This window comes from Nelumbo nucifera, chromosome 1, assembly GCF_055504915.1.
Source record: "Nelumbo nucifera cultivar China Antique chromosome 1, China Antique-T2T, whole genome shotgun sequence".
Lineage (NCBI taxonomy): Eukaryota > Viridiplantae > Streptophyta > Magnoliopsida > Proteales > Nelumbonaceae > Nelumbo > Nelumbo nucifera.
Genome location: NC_142649.1, coordinates 76,772,266 through 76,793,761, shown reverse-complemented (window position 1 = coordinate 76,793,761; position 21,496 = coordinate 76,772,266). Strand labels below are relative to the sequence as shown.

Genomic DNA, 21,496 nt, shown 5'->3' with positions numbered 1-21,496 from the left:
ATCCGTGTAACACCCGTTGTCTTCTTTCTCCTAGTAGAGATGCTACTCTCCCCTATGTCTCTAGGGGTAACCCTATGTGTGTAAGAGCTAGTTGGGACCACTCCAACCTCCTGCATTGTTTTGGATGCATCAATGGGTGTCTTTAACTCATGGTATAATTCCTCATCCATTTGGTCATCATCCAGAATCGGTTGGGTTAACGGTACCACCTCCGGTAGTGCACCCTCAATTGGCCAACTATTGTAATCGTGATCAACCGTGCCACCAAATATGATGTCCAAATATGCTGTATGGGAAAGACCCTTGTATCTAAACTATGTCGCATAATGATATGTCTATCACACAAGGACATATCTATATAAGGTTCTACCTAACAAATTAATTAACCTACAAGTACTATTGTATTAACCTACATACCTTCAGATAGTCATCACAAAAGTCATCCCCAGTAGTGAATATTTCGTTCACTGGATCCCAACCCGAACTGGTATAATTGATAGTTTATGAAATATCTTCCACTCATTCTTTATTAAATCCTAGTGATTCTTCATTTGTTTTTGGGTGTAGTTTTTCCCCGTTATTTTGTTGAACTCCTGAATCAAATTTGTCCATCATTTTCTATTTAGTATAGTATTGGTTTGATGACTGGCAATTATTTATTGTAAATATATATCCATCCAAATTTTTTGTAGTTCAGGAGTCCGAGCTAGGGCTGCCAATTAGACAGTTATGGGATGGATCTAAACCGATTCAAATCTTATCGAATCGGTTTTAGACAATCTATTATACTTATTGGGTTGGGCCAACCCAAAATAAAACCATCCGTATTATTATCGGTTTGAGTCGGTCTAAAACCAAAACCCAATATCTCGCCAAACCCTACAGATTTGATTCAAGGCCAAAATCGAATCCTAACTCTGAAATTCAAAGCAACCTTCGAAGGCTCATAGCTCTGAAAAACTTGTTCGTTCTTTTTCTCCTTTCTCTTCTCCCTCTCCCTCTCTATCCTTCTCTGCCGTCGTTTCTTCTCATCTTCTCATTGGTGCATCAGTAGAGTTACAGCGATGAAGGTCCTTCTGGTTATCACTCCATTTCAAGTCGGCAGTAGTTTCGAATTCTCATCGTTATCATCTGTTGAAGCTCAGTCATCATCGTCGTCCAAGACGAACTGACAGAAACCAAAGAAGCCTCCCCTGTTGCATTGACAGACCTCAGGCAAAAATTCCGAACCAGGTAAGTTCTAGTATATCTTGTAGTCCTTTTATTCTCTATATTGGATTGCCGGACTGGTGTCACTGTCACTGGTGTGGGTCATGGTCATGTACTCATGTCATGGCCCATGGTGGTGTAGAGAGAACTAGTGATTTTGCTTTGCTTGGTCTCTGTGAGTGACTAAAGATATCGTTGTATTGTATGTGTGAATCCAATAAATCCAAAAGAAACCACAGAATTGCTGGATTTGGGTCGGGGAAAAGCGGATTGATCTAGATTGGATTCTGAAGCAACAAAAACCAACATGCCCTTCTCTCCCAAAATGTGGCCAAAATTTTTTTCCATTACCACTCTACCTCACGAAATACGAATTAATAATTTTATTAAATTCTAGATCCATGAATGATTTTTTAACATAATTAAATTTCTTAGTTGGAACTTGGAAGTGTTTTTGGTTTTGAATTATTGTAAGCATACGATGAAGTTAGAATTTCTGAGATGGTTTTCAGTTTTCAGTGAGATATTTTAGTGAGCCATATTCCCCTTTTTATTTTTGTATGTATTTGTACTGTACATATTTGTATGTATTTGTATTGTATATATTTGTATTTTATATTATTTTGTATTTGTAAGAATTTATGTCCTATTATTTTTGTCCACATTTTGAAAACAAGGGTCTGTTTGATTTGCAGTCGGAATTGGAATCGAAATTGAAATCGAAATCCTCCGGAATTGGAATTGGAATGGTCCATTCCCATAATCTGTTTTGGTTCAGACAAGAGTGGGGATGGGAATTAAAATCATCAGGAATGGGATTTGATTCCCAAGGGAGGGGCATGGAATGGCCATTCCCTCAAATGGGGGAATGCCATTCCAGCAGGAATGGGAATGGGATTCTGATTCCACCCAACCAAACAGTTAGAATCCAAGTAGCACATTCCGGTTCCGATTCCAGACCCCTATTCCCGCGAACCAAATGGGGCCTAAGTTCTCTTTTAGTTTATAGTAGAAGTGAACTTTTCCTTGACTGGTATAATGGCAGAGGGGGAAAGGGGCTATTAGAAATGTGCTGTTACAATTTTGTGAATATTTGTTTTCATTCTCATTTTCATCTTCTTAGTTGAATATTTAGCTATTGCAATTATGTATCTTATTCTTTTTGCTGTTTTTTGTCTTTATGCATCAAGGATGAACGAACCTAGCAATGAAAATGCAAGCAATTCCAAAGATGTCAATGAAACATCTATGGCGTCAAGTTCTAGTCGAAGGAGGACTAGATCTAAAGCTTGGGAACACTTCAAAAAAATAAGATTGGATTTTGGGGAGGAGAAAGCTATTTGTATATATTGTGGAAAACAATATATGGGTGGAAGTAGTAAAGGGACAAGCCACTTGTTGAGTCATCTACCAAGATGACCTAAAATGAAGGAAATGTGCACTAGTAAACAACAAGCTGAAGTGGAGTTTAAATTTGACCAAGATAGGAGAGAAATGGATTCAGCGGAGATGATAATGAAGCATGAGCATCCATTTAGCATAGTCGAAGAAGAATTTTTTCAGATATTTGTCAATAATCTTCAGCCATCATTTAGGTTTGTTTCTAGAAATACAATAAAGAATGATGTCATGAAGATTTACATGGATGAAAAGGTGAGGTTGTACAAGTACTTTGATAATTTGGTTGTCGGATTAGCTTAACTACTAATATGTGGACTTCAGAACAGAATTTGAGGTGTTGTTGTTTAACATCACATTTTATAGATGATGGGTGGGAGCTGAAGAAGAAAGTTATTGCATTTATGACTGTTGAGTGTCCCCATGATGGAAACACTCTATATGAAGTTGTTATGGAGAGGTTGTTGACTTGGAACATTGACAAAAAAATATGTTCTATAATAGTTGACAATGCCTCTAACAACGATGTTATGGTTAGGGAGCTTAGGAACCGGCTCTGTGTTAAATGTTCGCTTCTATTGAATGGTGACCTATTTCATGTGAGATGTGCTGCTCACATCTTGAACTTTATTGTGCAAGATGAGTTGAGAGAAATGTTACCATTGTTGCATAAGATTCGAGAAAGTGCTAAATATGTAAGACTGACACCCCATAAGAAGCAAAAATTTGACAATGCAAGAAGCCAAGCAAAAGTATAGCATAAGAGAGGGATGGTTGTTGATTGTCCAACGCGATGGAACTCTACATATGATATGTTGGACATAGCTTTAGAGTTGAAGGAAGCATTTTGTCGACTAGCCGAGCTTGACCGTGACTATAAGTATCTACCGTTTGATGAGGAATGGGAGATGGGGGCAGTGTTACGAGATTGTTTGCAAGTTTCTTACATTTGCACAAAAAACTTTTCAAGTACTACTTCCCCAACCTCAAATGTATATTTTCCTGATATTTGCACAATCAAGTTTCTGTTGCTTCAGTGGCTAGATAGTGAACATGAGTATGTTCGTTCAATGGCAAATAGAATGAAGCAAAAATATGATAAATATTGGGATGAATGTTCTTTGGTGTTTGCGATTGCCGTTGTACTTGATCCTAAGTTCAAGATGGAGATTGTAACGTATTACTACAATCTCATTTACGGAGAGACTGCTGAGAAACATGTTACAAGAGTTAGAGAAGCAATGCATGACCTATATTCAGAGTATGTGGGTTTTGATACAGAGGATAGGTCACTTGTATGCTCTAGTATTGCATCTCAACCATTGATGATTCGTGGTGTTTTAGATATTTTGAGCGGTTTTGATCGGTGGTTGATTGTAGAGCGTCCGAAATGTTGTCTAGGGACTCAAAAGTTAGAGTTGGATCTTTATCTTGAAGAAAAACTATTTCCTAGAGGTGAAGAGTTTGATATTTTGAGATTCTGGCGAGTTGATGGTCTGAAGTTTCCGAAGCTCTCTAGATTGGCACACAATATTTTGGCATTTCCAGTACCAACTGTATCATATGAGGGAACATTCAGTACTGGGGGTAGAATAGTGGATTAGTATCGTACTTCATTACTTCCAGAAACAGTGGAGGCTCTACTTTGTGGGCAAGATTGGTTAGAAGCTCCAACAACAAAAAGTAAGTTAAAAATTGGATCTTGAAGCAGTCGTTCTCTTTCCTATATGTTTATGTTTATTTATATGTTTTTGCTTCTAATATGTGTTTTTGGTTGTGCATTATTATGTTTTAGAATTGGATCTTGAAGCCATTGCTACCTCTCTTGTATGTGTGGCTTCTACAACTGACACTAACCGAACATGTAAGTTATGAAAAATGGTCTACAATTAGCTTATTTGATTTGAAAAACGTTCATGTTTATCTAACTTGACTAAGCAAATGATTTGTTTCAAGATATTGGAGCATATGCCTTGCATCTAGGTTGGACATTTTTGCTTTAAATTTGGGTGTAAGGATTTCCACTAGTGTAAATGAATGGGAGTTCAAATATTCCGAGTGTAAATTCTGGTTAATTTTGCTTTAAATTTGATCTCTGATTAACAATTTGTCAAAAATAGTTTGTGGACAATTGCTGCACAGCCTGCACCCACAACACCCATCTAATGTTACTATGCTTTGTTGGATTTAAGCTTTCTCTGAAATTTCTGCATGTAAATTATGATTTTTGAAGCAGAATGTCCATGAGTTTTAATTTATTTATCACCTCTGCAAACTTCACTATTTCTGTAGTCATCTGTGATAAAAAATAGTTTGTGGGCAATATTCTTTCCTTGACTATGGTCAGTCATGTTCATTTGGTGTAGAAGTTTGTCAAAGTGTCTGCAAGCCCTTGCATCGAAACTCTATTTGGCTTGTGTTTGTCTAGTTTAATAATGTGCTTTCTAATTGTGTGTGGCCGTATGAAACTAGTATCCTTCCAGTCCAAATTCTCCCTCCACATACTTCTGGAACTGTCACATACTTTTCTGGTCTGGTAGTAAACAAACTAGTGGATTATGATTAAGATTTAAGATAGGATGTTGATGACTAGCTAAGATATGAGTATTGCTGCTGGAGCTACACAGATTAGGTTAAGTAAAACAACTACACAAACCATGATATGGTCAGTACTGAGTAGAGCACGAACACTACGGTATTCAAATGACATTTGTCTGATGTATAAATTAAAAGTAATTTCCTCAAATGTTTGGTTCATTAAAAGTGAATGTTGATCTGCTATGGGTGCTATGAATGGGGCAGTTGGTAGTCAGAGATCATGTGGGGTCCTTTTTATTTGCAAGAGCTACTCTGATCACTTCTCAATTCTGTTATTGAGATGGAAACAGGAGCTTTCTATGAGGATTTGGTGTTTGCACAGTCTATGGCGTTCTCAGATGTTATTCTGGAAATTGATGCACAGGTTTATGTAAATCCTGTTAGTGGGTGACTCCACACCACTGTGGCGACTCTGTTTGTTGCTGACTGAATGCAGAAGTATCTTAGACAACTTTCTCACTTGGTTCGGTACACTCATCGAGAAGCTAATCATGCAGCTCGCAAAATAGCATGGTTTGGCCTTTCACTTGCTAGACCTCAAACTTGGTCATCAGTGCCTGACTTTCTATCTTCAACTATCTGATTTACACCGAGTTAGTGAATGATTCTCCCTTTAGAGTTTGGGCCTTAAAAGAATGTTGGGTTCATTTGGGAGTATAATTGTAAATACTATCTTAGTTCATTTAGATGAAAGAAGAAAGAGGGCTTCTTACAGTTTGGTTATTGAGGTAGGTCACATTTGACTTGGTCTAGCATTATGACGTGGGATGAGGAAATGTCTGAAACAGTAGTGCAATTTTTTCTCTTATTAGTAGTGATAAGTTGTAGGAACAATTTGTTCTGCATCAAGTGTACCGATATTGAGCAGATGCTTATTAGTGGTCCAATAGGAACAAGAATTTACTGGAATCATGGTTATCAAGGTATCGCCTAGGTGACAAGAATTTACTGCATCAAGTGCATTGATATCAAAGAAAGCACCTTACTGATTCTAAAAGAGCTAATCATGAGTTATATGCAGCTGCTGCCTTCCAGACAAATTCTATTACCAAGGAAATTCCCCTTAAGTAGGACACTATGATTTAGAAGGCATGGAAATTTTGAGGATATCATGCCTGGTGTCAGGCTGCAAACCCTGTCCTTAGTCTTTAGTCTTTACAAATAAATATGGTAAGACCCATCCCACTATCTCATAGGAAATCCCACCGGGACACAAAATTCTAATTTCTTTTGAAACAGCTTCCAGAAAAACCATAATTTTATAACACTGATCTTGGAAAGGAAAACCATGGCCAAAGTTATGAGGTAGAAAACTAATTCTAAAAACATCCCACAGCCACTACAATTTTTTTAGAAAACTAATTATATAAAAAAGCACTAGAAGTTATGTAAATAGGAAGTTTGAGCTACAAAGTCATATGCTGGAAATTATGAACACCTAAAAGCGATGCTTGTCTGTTAATACAGATAAATTACTTCAAATAGGAATGGGTCTGAATAGGGTTAAGATGCTATCCTCTACTTGCATGGATTGCATAGTCATATCTAACAACAAAAAAATCTTGTTATTGGATTCTGTAATATAAGATAATCCTCTCCTTAAATGTTGCCACTATGGCACCATAGAAGATCATCTATGGCACCTGTTAGAAAAAGTGATCTATTAAAGTTGAAGGGACTAGAAGAGCTAGGGCTGACTGAAAAGGACTTGGATGGAAGTAACAAGAAAGTATTTAAATGCCTATATTTAACAAGGGATATGAACCTAAACAGAACAGAATAGCAGAACAGGATTCATCTAGCCAACTGGCCCAACCCCATATAGTTAGGACAAGGCTTAGTAGATGATGATGATGATGATATGAATGACTTACAAATAGCATCCTCTTGTAGGCACTAGAAATTACAAAATATAACTGTAGCAATCACTTAATTATGTGAATGACAATATGCTCTTTGGTCATGTTTCCAGTTATTAAAAGACAGATTTGGTAGAGAAGTATGTTTTCAGAAATTCTTTACATGCATTCATGAGCTTTTTTCTCTCTCTATTTCCTGCTAGTATGCTTAGGTGCTTGTAATATTTATGTGACATTTGTGTTTCTTTTTCTAGATTTCGTTTGAAAGACAACCTTGTTTGTCTCAACAGTATCAAGGCACCTTCTTGTAGGTTTCTCACCTTGTTTTTGTATATATTGGTTCTTAGATACATGAACTCAAAGAAATGAAACTAGTACTAATGGAACATGCATTTTTTTTGCAGGGATCAGAGCATTCATTGTTTGTGTTCTGTTTGTACATCAAATTCCTTTGAGCACTACAAGAAAAATGATCAAAGCTGGCGGTTTATAGATGGTGGTCTTTTAAGACCGCCACTACAACGAGATTTGAAGTGGGGGTCTTTCTCTTGAAAAACCTAAATAAAATAAAAAATTTTAAAAGTGGCGGTCTTTGCGAAATGATACGACGGTTTTAATCTTTTAACTGGTCTAACCAAAAAACCTCTTCAAACTCTCGCATTCTCTGCTATTTGATTTTGACGGAGAGCTCCAAAACTAGTTTAACCAAAGGTGAGTCCTGCATATTTTTATTTTGTTTTTCTATAATTCCTTTCTCTCGAGTCTCGTTTCAATGATAGCTTAAGCATTTTTTCTGTTTATAAATTTTTATCTTTCTTTGTTTCTACTTTTTTTCAGGTTTGCTTGGTTTTGTTGACCCTGGAAACCCTACATTTGCAGTCGAGGATAAATCCCGTGAACATGGCGATCAAATCTTACCGGCCAAGTTTATTTGCTAAGTTTGCAGAGGTGAAATAATGGAGATCTCATCATGAATGTTGGAAGATGTGCTTCCCCTCTTCATAGCTGATACAAAGTTAGAATCTTGCTTCTGATTGATAGTTCAGATCTGCGGTGATGTTTGAGATTTCAAAGCTGACAAAGCTATACCTATAGAAGAAGCTTTGTGAGTTTTGTCAATTCTCTTTCCTCTCTGTTCTGTTTAGTTTGCTTTTTTTTTTTCCACTTTAGTTTCTCTTTTCTTTTTTTTTTTGAGTTCTGTCTACAATTTTCAATCTTTTGTGCTCAAATGTTTAAACATATTTGGTTTTTGCTTTTTAATTAATACTACTATTTTCCTGATACTTTCGAAGGCTAGGGCTTGACGCCTCCAGAGTCCAGAGATTCAACAAACTGCTGATACATTTCACCGACGATATTCTCTTAACTCTGATGATAACACAATCTCCCTTGTAAATGTATTTCTTGTGGCTTGATTGGTGTTAGATGTTCAATGCATAATTACCACAGTATAGACTGTCAAAATGGATCCTTAAAACACCTTCTCCACTTACAGCTCTCCATTAATTGATGATATTGCAGAGGATGAATTAGTTATTTTTGTCTTTGAAAGTAGCACAGTTCGTGTCCAAACCACACATTCATGGGAAGTTTTAGGAGTTAATTCCATTTATCAATATAACCAATTGCCTCCAAATCTGGCATAATAATAGGTGTCATCGATACTGGTATGTGTTCAATTTGTTTGTTTATATTTGTATCCCTTAATTAATTATCTAATTAACAATATTACTAGATCATCATTATTATCTATAATGATCATTGGTTTCAATGAAACGAGCAGAAACTACTCATTTGGCCTGAATCAAAGAGCTTCAATGATGAAGGATTAGGACTAGTGCCCAAGAGATTTAAGGGAGTGTGTTACTGGCAAAATTTTTCAGAGGGAGATCTTGTACTAATGCAAAACAAAATTTGCACTTTTTACATTTACACTCATTAATGCAAATAAATTTACACTGCAACCAAACATAGTCTTAATCTCAACATCAAATAACCTGCACTTAATCCTTTATCTATGTTGGATGATGGCCTTTTCCCATGTCTTTAATGGTTGTTAATGGTTTAATTGAGAAAACAAGCAAGAGAAGACAAAAAAGCTAGGGGGCCATGCACCCTTTCCACACCCCTCCATCTTTGAAATTTGGAATGAAAAGGGAACCTTATGTTGTGTGGATCAACACTATTCTGAATCTTGCCGGCTTGCCTACAGGGACTGAAAAGAAAAACAAATTAGTTAAGTTGGTCTCAGCACTTAAAGCTACAACATGTAAAAACCTTGCACTAGTGAGAATTTAAAATTACATAGGAGAACAATACGTAAGACATTTATCATAATACATTAACTCTAACCATCATTTATCATTTGGTTTACTTCAACTACTTCAATAGATGAACTGGAATATGACCAAGAGATCAATACCTGATGAATTGGGCTCAGTAGTGAAAAGAAAAACAAATTAGTTAAGTTGGTCTCAGCACTTAAAGCTACAACATGTAAAAACTTTGCACTAGTGAGAATTCAAAATTACATAGGAGAACAATACGTAAGACATTTCTCATAATACATTAACTCTAAGCATCATTTATCATTTGGTTTACTTCAACTACTTCAATAGATGAACTGGAATATGACCAAGAGATCAATACCTGATGAATTGGGCTCAATTGGAGAAACTTTATGAGAACAATCCCCTACAAGGGAACGTTCTGCTATTGACTCCACAGGTAGTATCCTTTCAACTATCTTTGGCTTTTTTTTTTTTTTTAATGAGTGATAGGTTCCATTAGTTCCCCGCTATTTGGCTCAATATAGTGGTTAATATCCAAGTCTGGAACAGAGGAACTACCAATAAATTCCAGTTCCAGTTTCTTCATCTTAGATGCATACCAGGAATGTGAAATACCTCTTTCTTATTACAGATTAGGCATGGATAACATCACTCTATATAGTCAATAAAAGCTAAGACTCATTTAGTATTTTTATCAGAAAGGTAGAAATTTATTCATTAAAATCAGTGGGAAACAACTAAGTCACCACTCCCCATGACAAGAGTAGGAGAGGAGAAACAGTAAGGGTGATGTACAACACAGTATAGTTACAATTGAAGAAATTTATTCATATTTTTCTTTATCATTAATAAATAATCTTTGGTCATCACTCATCACTATTGATTATAAAAGTTAATATATCTATATGGAAATTGGTTGACATGCATAATACAACTTGATTTACCATGGTCCATACTTCAAAAATGATTCTTCATCATATTCTGTAAATATTCAGTTTCAAACCAACTTGCTTGGGGTCTTCTTTTAGTTTAATCAAAGAGTCTCCCCTAAATTTTTTTTTTCAATGATGATTGTCCAGGTTTCTACTTTCATTAATTACTTTTGACAATGATTGATTTATTGGATTATGTTATAATTTGTATATGATATTTGCTTTTGCTTAGAATTTGCTAAAATTAGTATAAATTTCCATCAATCACTTATAAAGAATTTGCTTTTTTAAGTACCGTTGTCATTTTATTTGAGGTATGTGTGATATGAGCAATGCTATCCTCATTTTGAAAATTTTCATGGTTACTTGGCTTTGATATTCCTTAGGAAGTAAATCCTTAATATGCCAGATTTGTTAAGAAATGCAGAACTTGAAGAAAATACACTGCTTGAAGTTATTTTTATTGCTTATTGTTAGAAGAAATGCAGAACCTTGATATTCCTTAGGTTCACTGATATTCCTTAGGTCCCATGGGGGGTATGGGACCATGGCCTGAATTCCAAAGCAATTGGAAAATTTTGAGTCTTCTGATTGCCAGATTATTGGCATTTCAAACATATTCAAATATGACTAGTTCGTTCCATGGAGAAATAGAAGAAACAAAATGTTAGACAGTTTTGTATGCCCTTAGCTTCAATCAGAATGATGTACTTTATGAGTTTATTGTAAATGAATAAAGATACATATTTGATTCATGTTCCCTTGGTATGTTTCTGTGTAATACCCTTAAACTGAAGACTTAATGAGACTCGTGTTAGTTTAGAATGTTCACAGCCAGTGGGTCGGTCTGGGGAGACCTATCCTGACAAGGCTGACACTATAGTGCCACCAAGTCGGTTGGGGTGGCTTGTCTCAGCTGCCAAGGTGAGACCCTAAGCACATACAGTGTAGGATTAATTGAATCTTTGAACTGGACCAGATTTCCAGTATTGCCCTAGACCTTGGAGATTGATGGGCAAAACTGGAAAGTTACACCCGACCCCTAGACTCGATTATGATACTGCACTAGGTGTCGGATTGGGCTATCTTTGATGTACCAATCAATGAGATCCTTAGCGGGGGTCAAAACCTGGGTATGTTGGAACAGTCCGAGAATTCATCTGAGTGGGTGATCATAGTGACAGGATCAGCCCCTTTGTCGGACAAAGGTAATGATCGGGGATGCACTCTCACTGATGGAAACCAAGACTGCCGGCAGCCGATTTCAACCGTTGAGATTTGTTTTGCAAAATATATTTTATATAAGATATAAAAGTATATATATATGGTTTCTAAATTGTTTGCAAGAAGGTTTTAATTCTTGGGATCTATGTGAGTGGAGAGTGCAACACTGTTCCTTGCAGCCGAGGGAGAGGTCCTCTCTTGTCGAGCAGTGTATGATCATTATGGGCTGAGAGGTTAAGTGTAAGACCATTGAGGTTAATACCTGATGGGCTAATCTTGCATCTGCCCACAGTCCCTGGGTGTTACAAGGTGGCTTGGCCCAGGGACCTCTTAGGGTAAGTGTTGGGCCCGTAGAGCCCATTTGATGGGTTTCAGGGGGTGCACTGTCTTTAACAGTGTATTCGGCCAGGCCTTGTAACAAAGGCTGGGCCGAACCCATGTGGTTGATGTGTAGATCAATGCTTGGGTCCCACGCCATACAAGGAAGCCCAACTGGGCAGTAGTTAAGAGGGTTAAGTGAGCACATAAGCTTAATGGGCCTAAAGCCCATTTCGAACCGGGCTGTTTATTTAGTTAATAAAGGGGCAGAATCTGAAGTGGATCAGCTAATAGGATTGGGCTTAGACCCTATCCACTTAGAGAGTCCAAGATCTAAATAAGATTTAGATCTGGAAACCTCCTAATCAGATTAGGAGATGGCTGATCTGATCTCCAGATAAGATAAGGATTATCCTTTATCACTTAAAGGGACTTCTAACCCAAATATGATTTGGATTAGCAACTCCTAATCTGATTAGGAGCTGATCCCTTTAAGATTATAAAAGAAGAAGGGGGCGGCAGCCTAAAAGCACACAGATCATCAGGTTTTCTTTAGTGCTGAAATCAAGAAGAGAGAATTCTGCTCCCTGCAAATACTCTCTTGCCGCCTCCTTGTTCTTGCCGCCCTGTTTGCCAGTTCGATCTCCACTTGTGGGAGAAGTCAAGATTGGATCTTGACATCAGTCCTTTGAGAAAGGATTGAAAGGAAGCTGTGCTCATGTACCATCTTGTTGATTCTTGCGAATGACAAAGTTCTTGGAGAAGAACACTGCTGATTCTGCTCCACCTGCACTGCGCCATCTTCAGTGGGAGCAGTCTTTGGATCCTTCCTTGGGCGTGAACACCTTCGTTGGGAGATATTATTTCTCCATATCAGGTATAATCCTTCCCACTCCTTTTTGGTTCAGATCTGGTTCAGTTTATGGTTAAGAATTGATCATTGAAAATATGATTTTCTAAATGGGGAATACGATTCCCAGTTGAAGGGAGAGAAAAATTTTTTTTTTCGCCCCTTATTCCGCAATCTTCTGGGCGTCCATAGGATGGATCTCTCATCCCTTCACAAAAAGGATTCATTGATAATGAACTTATATTTAAAGATGTTTCTATATTTTTTAATATTTTTTGGGCTTTTTCATGTGATTTTAGTGTTTCATTCACTTTGGATTGGATTGGACCCAATTCAATCCATTTGCATTTTTAATTGGATTCAATTGGATTGCAGATGTTGTAGGTTTTTTTTCATATATTTTCTAGGTTTTTATGTAATTTTTAAGTTTCATTTAGTTTGGATTGGATTGGACCCAATCTAGTCCATTTGCATTTCAATTGTAGGTTTTTTTCATATATTTTCTGGGTTTTTATGTAATTTTTAAGTTTCATTTAGTTTGAATTGGATTGGACCCAATCTAGTCCATTTGCATTTCAATTGGATACAAACAAGATAGGTTAGTAGGTCTTGGTATGAATGAACAAGAGCTTAAATCCTGTATGTTAACATTCTCCACCGTGCCCTTTCCCCACCCTTGAGTCCCTTGTAATGTGTACAAGACCTGGAATTAAATCTTATCTTCATTGTTGCTTATTTATCTCTCTCTAAAATACACACAAACAAGCAAGTATATATGCTGAATTGTTTTATGTTCACTTCCATGTTCTAAAACACACTTTCCTATTATTGCAGATTGGCCCTTTCCAAGTTTCCAAGTTGACCCTGAGTATGTTTTTGGGCCTTCTCAAATGGTGCTAAAGATGGTTTCTTTTCATAGCCTGAAACTTTGCCCATGCCTGTTGTTAGTTTTGTTGGGGGTCGCCATGAAGCTAATGGGTAATTTGGATTTTTTCTTCATATATTTGTTTCTTTGAACACTTACAAAACAAACTTTATTAATTATAATCCCAAGAACTTTTTTCTATGCATGGTATGTGATGAGGGCAAATTTGGCCCTTCACTGACATCATGACACATGGCATATCAGAACAGTTGGACTACATCCCAGCATCACCTAGGCGACAACTTGCCTTAGCCAAAATGGGGTCCCAGCTAGTGACTTGCCTCTACCGCTGACCTGGTGACCTACTTTTACTGCCAACCTGGTGACCCGTCTCTACTACTGACCTAGCGACCTACTTCTGCTATCGACCTAGAGACTTGCCTCTGCCGTCGACCTGGCGATCTACTTCTATCACCGACCTGGCGACCTACCTTTGCCGCTGACCTGGCGACCTGCCTCTGTCGCCGACTTGGCAACCTAGCGATCTGCCTCTGTCGCCAACCAGGCGACGTACCTTTCTAGAAGCTTGCCAGTTGTCTTCGAACCTTTCGGGATCACGTTGCGTAACCGTAGGCCTTATCCTCATCCCGCCCGAATTGGAGGGAAACGGTAAGCTTTATTAACTAGCACGCTATCCTCCTTCCAAAGTGGAATGGACCTCTACGTCGTGGGCCAAGGATTCCGGGAGTGTTTCGCGAGACCCACAACAACCCAACAATATAAGGGCATCAGCCTATGAGACCCATGTAGATGCGCAATTTTTAGTTCTTGCAGCTCTCCAGCTCTATAACATTTAGCTATCTTAAAATCTCTGATTCGCTAACTTAAGCATCGGAGTGCCCACCCCGAGTAAAGCAACCCGGGTACTCTGACACTGTTTCCTTGCATGTCGCATCAGAGTCACCTCTCCAGCTCATCACCATTCAGTTAGGCATCAGAGCCACCTCTCCGGCTCGTCACCATTCAGCTAGGCATCAGAGCCACCTCTCCAGCTCGTCACCACTCAATTAGGCATCAAAGCCACCTCTCTAGCTCGTCACCATTTATCTAGGCATCAGAGCCACCTCTCCATCTTGTCAACATTTAGCTAGGCATTAGAGCCACCTCTCCAGTTCGTCACCACTCAGTTAGGCATCAAAGCCACCTCTCTAGCTCGTCACCATTCAACTAGGCATCAGAGCCACCTCTCCAGCTTGTCACCATTCAGCTAGGCGTCCAAGCCACCTTCCAGGTAGGGATTATTCAACTAGGAATTTGAGTCACTAGTTAGCCAGGAGCTGCTAAAATGCACATCATCAATTGGGAAATGTTACAAAAGGCTATGTTCTCACCCGATTCTCTGAGCCTCAAGTAATAACATCTTCAAGCAACAACAACAACGCTTGATCGAAAGAACCCCCTAGGGGGGCAGAAACAAAATGATTAGCCTAGACGAGTTCTCGCAGTCTTGCCCGAACAGAGTCTCCCTAACTGTGAGGCCACCCCCATATGTCGAGCACTACGTGCTTTCAGCGAGAGTTGGCGGCCAACAGAATGTGAGGTCATCCCATAGGTCGAGCCCTCCATGGTTCCTGTGGGAGTTGATAGCCAACAAACTGTGAGGTCGCACCGTAGATTGAGCCCTCCATGCTTTACGTGGGAGTTGATGGCCAGTTGGTTGTGGAGTCACCCTCGCAGGTCAGTCCTACCGAGGTGACAAGGTGCTTATAGGCCTAGGTGCTAAGAGCAAAGCTAGACTGTCAAAATTCCGATGACCTGGCGACTTGGAGACTTGCCTCCGAACTGGCGACCTGCTTCCGCTGACCTAGCAATGTACTTCTATCGACCTAGCGATCTGCCTCTGCCATCGAGATGGCGACCTACCTCCGTTGACCTAGCAACACACAATCAGCCCGGACGAGCCTTGTCAGCCCTGTTCGCGAGGTCGCCCCTACAGGTCAAGCCATCCATGTCTCCCGTGGGAGTTGACGACCAACGGACTGCAGTCACCCTTGTGGGTTGAGCCTTTCAAGGTTCCCATGCGAGCTGGCAACCTGCAGTTAGTAAAGCTGCCCCTGCAGGCTGAGCTCCTTGTGGCTTGTCGTAGGAGTAGACGACCAACACGTTAGAGGACTGTCACAATGCAGTCGTGACATCGACCCGCTATTTAAATTTCAACATCGACGCACATATCGCAAGAAGAAGCCAAACCGCTTTCAACATCAATGACCCCTAAGCCGACCTCGAAATATGTTGGTAATAGGCCAAAGGACCTACGGCGAAGCACGAATCTAGTCCTTTCGCTGAGCTGATCTCAACTCGGGAGTGGGGGGTAATTGATGAGGGTAGATTTAGCCCTCCACTGACATCATGACACATGTCATATCAGAGCAACTGGACTACATCCTAGCATCACCTAGGTGACAACTTGCCATAGCCAAAATGGGATCCCAACTGGCGACCCGCCTTTGACGTCGACCTGGTTGACCTACTTCTGCTGTCGACCTGCCGACCTAGCAACCTACTTCTACTGCCGACCTAGAGACCTGCCTCTGCCATCGACCTGGCGATCTACTTCTATCGCCGACTTGGCGACCTACCTCTGCCACCGACCTGCCGATCTGCCTCTGTTGCTGACTTGGCAACCTAGCGATCTGCCTCTGTCGCCAACCTGGCGACGTACCTTTCTAGAAGCTTGCCAGTTGTCTCCGAACCTTTCGGGATCACGCCGCGTAACCGTAAGGCCTTATCCTCATCCCGCCCGAATTGGAGGGAAACGGTAAGCCTTATTAACTGGCATGTTATCCTCCTTCCAAAGCGGAATGGACCTCTACGTCGTGGGCCGAGAATTCTGGGAGCGTTTCACAAGACCCACGACAACCCAACAATATAAGGGCATCAACCCCTGAGACCCATGTAGATGCACAATTTTTAGTTCTCACAACTCTCCAGCTCTATCACATTTAGCTATCTTAAAATCTCTGATTCGCTAACTTAAGCATCGGAGTGCCCACCCCGGGTAAAGCAACCCGGGCACTCTGACGCTGTTTCCTTGCAGGTCGTATCAGAGCCACCTCTCCAGCTCGTCACCATTCAGTTAGGCATCAGGGCCACCTCTCTAGCTTGTCACCATTTAGCTAGGCATCAGAGCCACCTCTCCAGCTCCTCACCACTCAATTAGGCATCAAAGCCACCTCTCCAGTTTGTCACCATTTAGTTAGGCATCAGAGCCACCTCTCCAGCTTGTCACCATTTAGCTAGGCATTAGAGCCATCTCTCCAGCTCGTCACCACTCAGTTAGGCATCAAAGCCACCTCTAGCTCGTCACCACTCAGTTAGGCATCAAAGCCATCTCTCTAGCTCGTCACCGTTCAGCTAGGCATCAGAGCCACCTCTCCAGCTCGCCACCATTCAGCTAAGCGTCTAAGCCACCTTCCAAGTAGGGATTATTCAACCAGGCATCTGAGTCATTAGCCAGCCGGTAGCTGCCAAAATGCGCATCATCAATATGCTAAAGAGAAGCATTGTCTAGCCAACTATATATTGGGATTAGCATTCTGCATTCAAGTCTACTTCAAAGATATCAACACTTGTGTTCTACTTAGTTTTAACCCCCCCTTCAAATGCTTATTTGATTTTGTTCCCTTTCATTTCAGGTCCTCCAACAATTGTCTTATTGCACATGGACATGGCTATTCACACCCATTAAGCGCCTTAACACTCAATATCAACACAACTTAAGAGAGTTTGAGCTTGCAAACCGTATATTCACGGAAACCTCCTCTTCTATGATTACATGGAAAATGGACATTGTATTGTTGAGAATTTTATTCTTTTCTATTTGAACAATTGGGCATTGTATTTGAACAATTTGTTTTGGATATTATAATAATTAATTATGAAATTAATAAATTTTATTTTAAATTGCATTTTTCTACATGTTTAAGTTTTATGTATAATTGTTATGGAATTTGCATTAAGCAAGAATTAAAGTAGTAAATCAATAAAATTGCACGTACAAAAGATATATAAAAAAAGAAAAATAGGATCTAAGCTGGCGGTCATAAAGATCTAAAAACCGCCGCCTAAAATGTGGGAAGAATGTTTGGCGGACTCAAAGGTGGTGGTCATAAAAATCTAAGGCGGCGGTGCTTCTAAGAGGCGCATGGGCCTGAGTGGCGAAGTCTGAGGTGGCGGTCCAGTCCGCCGCTTTTAACATATCTAAGTCGGCGGTCCTGACAAACCACCACTTTAGAGATACTCAAACCATTTTTGGACCGGCCACCAAAGGCGGTGGTCATTCTTATCTAAGCCGGCAGTCCTGACCTAAGGCAGCACTCGCTCAGATGGCGGATGGAAGACCGCCGCCTTAGATCTAAGCCGGCGGTCTCTGGTCCGCCAGCTTTGACCGTTTTTCTTGTAGTGGAGTAGAATGCTGTTAAAGTTGTACGTGTACAAAATTGGTTGTTTTTCAGTGGTGACCAAGTTGAAAACAATTGGGAGGGTCCGAAGTTTACTGGTTTGTGAACCAAATCATCTTGTTGCTGTTGAAGAGAGTGGAAGATTGGATGTTTTGGTCATGAATTCAACATGTAGGTGATTTGTTGTCAAACATATGAAGTTCATAGTTTGCTTGTTCTTTATGCGCTTCAATATTACCAGGAGCTAGGCCTATCAAGCCATACAGATCACACTTCTAGCTTCTTGTGGCTATATATTTCTATTGTCAAACACTCAAATTTTCTAATTGATCTTTGGGCAAGATCTTGGTAATTGATTTTATATGTTAGAATGTTGTAGGTTCTTTAGGCACATGGATATTAGTAGATGATGTTAATTATGTCTACAACATAATTCCCCGTTAGTTAAGACGAAAGATGTATCCTTCAAACAGGGGTTCATATGGTGCCAACTACAGATGGCCATATTGGTTTCTCCACACATGAACATAATTCTGAAATAAAAAAGGCTTGCTGATTTGTTCCTTTCCTTGCAGTGGAGATTGCTCAGTTTCATTAGTTCGGTTTGTCGATATAGGACAATTAGTAGGGACGAGAAAACAATATGGATAGATAAATCAATAAGGGCTGAAACTTGAGATACGGATTTTATATATTTGTGGAAATTTTAGTATATTTTTTGGGCTTTCATGTAAATTTTAAAGTTTAGTTTGGACTGGATTGGGTCAAATCCGATCCATTTGTATTTCAATTGGACTGGATTGGATCCAGTGTGATTTGGATCGGATTTGGTCCAATCAATTTGGAAATGGATCAATGATGGACTGGATCGGATTGGACCAAAACCGTCCAATTGACAGCCCTTCTAGGAGCTGCCCCCATTTTTTCCCTTGACTACTAGCCATAACCTACAAGTTATAAATAATAAGTCTATACATGAAAATTCAGATTATTCAAAAAACAAAAAAGATAAGGAATATCAATGAGAATTTAAAAAAAATAAAGTAAGATACAATTTATTATACATATTAATATTCAAATTATTCAAAAAAATAGGATAATATTAACTATACATATAAATCAACAAATGGAGATTCAGATTATTCAAGAAAAAAACATAAAAAAGATAACCAATACCAATGGGAATTAAAAAATATAAAGTAGGATATAATTTTTTATACGTATTAATATTCAGATTATTCAAAAAAAGGATAATATTAACTATACATATAAATCAACAAATGAAGATTCAGATTATTAAAAAAAACATAAAAAAGATAACCAATAACAATGAGAATTTAAAAAAAAATAAAATAGGATACAATTTATTATACATATTAATATTCAGATTATTCAAAAAAACATACAATTATGATAAAATTTATTGTACAAACTAATAATAATGCAATAAGTGAATATTTGTATTATTCAAAAAAATAAAACATAACAATATTAACTATACATAAATCAAGGATAAAATTTATTATACATATAAAGTTTATTATGCATAATAACAATAGTAATAATAATAATAATAATAATAATAATAATAATAATAATAATAATAATAACAATAATAATAATAAAGTTTATTATGCATAATAACAATAGTAATAATAATAATAATAATAACAATAATAATAATAATAGTAATAATAATAATAATAATAATAATAATAATAATAATAATAATAATAATAATAATAATAATAATAATAATGAAATAGTTAGAAATTCAGATTATTCAAGAAAATAAAAAAATACCTAAAAAATAAAATAGGATGATTAAATTCAGATTATACAAAGGAAAATGAAAATTTGGGTCATTCAAAAAAATATTAAAATCATAACCAACAAAAATTCATAAAATAATGCAAAGTGAATTTATTATTACAAAACAATATTTACCAACAAATGAAATTAACAAATATTCATATAAAAATTCATGAGAAAATGCAATCACAATTTTGAAAAATTTAAACATTTAACTAATATTAATCACAACAACATATATAAAACATTACAAATATTAAACATTTAATGAAAAATTAATCAAAAGAAAAAAATAAAACATGACAAAAATTCAAACATCAAAATGCAATGTTTAACACCACCAAATATTCATCCAAATTCAACAGTTTTTTTGCATGATTTTTAAGAAAAAAATTGGATTTCTCATATGAAACCAAAATATTTTCGAATCAAACAAAAAAACCAAAAAAAAAAAAAAAACAACACCAAACATGGAGGGGAGGTGTTGGGCGAACTAATCTCCTTGTCACTAGCGGTTGGATGGTGAGATTGTCACTATATAACTCTTCTAAATTGTAGATTTGCAAACACATCAAATAGGGGAGTTTTAGGTTTAAAAAACCCTAAGAAAAATGGCTTAATATGAAGAAAAATTTCACAAAATGTGAGAGAATGGCAAAACAACAAGTCTGTCATCATTTTTCCTCATCGCTAGTCAACATTGGTGGACCTGTAACTGGGTGCACCGCTACCTAGTTCACTATGTTTGAATGAGGAGAGGGAGGTAAAACTCTCGTTTTAGGGTATTTTGGGCATTAAAAAATACTATGGATTGATTCATCCCATTCCATTAGAAGAAACACTTCTCCAAGAAGTGCTGGAAAAAAAGCCAATTTAAGTGCTTCTTTTAACAAAAAGTACTTTTTTCCTATTTTTTTACCAAACACATAAAAGCATTTAATAACCAATTAATGTGTGGTCGTAATTTTTAGAAGTGAAATCAATCAGGGCCTTAATGGCCTCATAAATTGGATAAAAGGAGTAATCTCTAGCTGCAGTGAGTGCGATTACATTAGAGAAGTAGCCAAAGTTCCCTAGTTGAGTGCGATTTGCTGTGAAAAACTAGTGAGTGCAATTCACCGTGAGTGCTTTTTGGAGCGCAACCTTAGACTCTTCACGAGACCGAAGGCGGAGCTTCAAAGAAATATCTCAAGAAAGTGAGCTTCACAAAGGAAAAGACGTACATCAAAGAAAATAGAGTCGAATCAAGAAGAACTTTCAGATGACGGAAAAATCAGAGAAAAGCAAAGGAAGCTAGAGGAACGATGGAAAAGAGCGATATATGGGAAAGTAATAGCGGATAAACAAATGAATGCCTTTGGTGTCCTTCAAAAAGTCAAAAATTTCTAGCCAAACTGTAAATATGAAGTATAGTGGCTGAAGGACGAACTACTGTGGATCGTCTTCAAGAAGAAAGCAGATATGGAACTATTTTTATCGCAGGAACCATGGCGGATCCAAGGGTATCCACTAATTCTATAGAAGTGGGAACCCAATGCCATTCCAAGATCCTTGGCATTTTCAGAGTTAAGAATCTTCATAAGGATTGTCGATGCCCCAATGGAGAAGTGATTCTGGTCTTGGGGGGCAAAAATGATGAGTGTTGCAGGCCAACCGATTCCGAAAGAAAATTGGGAGTCA

The 21,496-nt window shown here is 38.1% G+C and overlaps 1 long non-coding RNA gene across 4 annotated transcripts; it reads left to right on the top strand.

Annotated features, from left to right (window-relative positions):
• The first annotated feature begins 881 nt into the window (after positions 1–881).
• Positions 882–17,507, top strand: LOC104605733 (uncharacterized). 4 transcript variants are annotated; one of them, XR_016068566.1, is made up of 8 exons: positions 882–1,233; positions 2,400–4,290; positions 4,403–4,471; positions 7,319–7,371; positions 7,469–7,775; positions 7,902–8,169; positions 13,514–13,657; positions 17,240–17,507. It is a non-coding gene; the product is annotated as an uncharacterized LOC104605733 (long non-coding RNA). The 4 variants fall into 4 exon arrangements; XR_016068568.1 differs by lacking the exons at positions 13,514–13,657; positions 17,240–17,507 and adding an exon at positions 8,357–8,600 and having other exon boundaries at positions 883–1,233; positions 7,902–8,079; XR_016068567.1 differs by lacking the exons at positions 13,514–13,657; positions 17,240–17,507 and adding an exon at positions 8,362–8,600 and having other exon boundaries at positions 883–1,233.
• Positions 17,508–21,496: the final 3,989 nt, after the last annotated feature.